The sequence below is a fragment of the Ruditapes philippinarum genome, unplaced genomic scaffold (genome assembly GCF_026571515.1).
Source record: "Ruditapes philippinarum isolate M1 unplaced genomic scaffold, ASM2657151v2 ctg1666_1_1_1_1, whole genome shotgun sequence".
Lineage (NCBI taxonomy): Eukaryota > Metazoa > Mollusca > Bivalvia > Venerida > Veneridae > Ruditapes > Ruditapes philippinarum.
The window spans coordinates 192,489-193,302 of NW_026852677.1; positions in this window are offsets into that span (position 1 = coordinate 192,489).

Consider the following 814-nt stretch of genomic DNA (forward strand, 5'->3'; position numbering starts at 1 on the left):
TTAACCAGTTATAATAAAAAAAGATATGGTAACTAAACATCATGAGATTTATGCATCTCAAGCATTTATAAGAAAGTTGCTCAATTATTAAGTAGGACACATTTAAATCTTTGTATTGATTTAAGTTTACTTTGATTATTCTAGATAACTGTTAAAAACAGACACGGAACGTAATTAAGCAATGTATTGTATAACACATTAATTCTTACGTTTCTAGGCAGATGCAGCATCCAAAGCGCTCCGAATAATTTCTATGAGCGGCATCGGGATCTCAATAGCTTGTTTAACAGTTACCCATATCGTTCACATTTTGTTTTGGAAGTAAAATTTTATTTTTACTAAGGGTCAAATGTATCAGAATCCAATACTAAGATCAAAATCCAAGACTAAGAAATTAATTTTTTTATCTAATTTCTAAATTGTTTTGATTTTTGATTTGTGTATTCATGCACGTATTTTACTACTTGTAAAAGTTTTATTTATTTAGTTTGTTTAATAAAGTTATGAACATAACTCAATAAAGAACACGTTTTTTAATTTTAAAAGTATCTGATTGTTCAATATGACGATAACTAGGTATTAATGAAATAAAAATGTGCATTAAAATGTGTTTGTTTAACATATTCTGCTGACAAATCGGACAAATCGTAAGTCTTCTATAATGGTATAACCATTTCATATAATTGTTTCGTTTGAAGTCGATTAAATTATTAAAATACAGCATACATCCATGTTTTTAAATAAAATATGTTCACTTTCTTTTGAACCAAAGGTATCTGCCTTGATAAATATGTGTGTAGCCCTTTCATTTTCC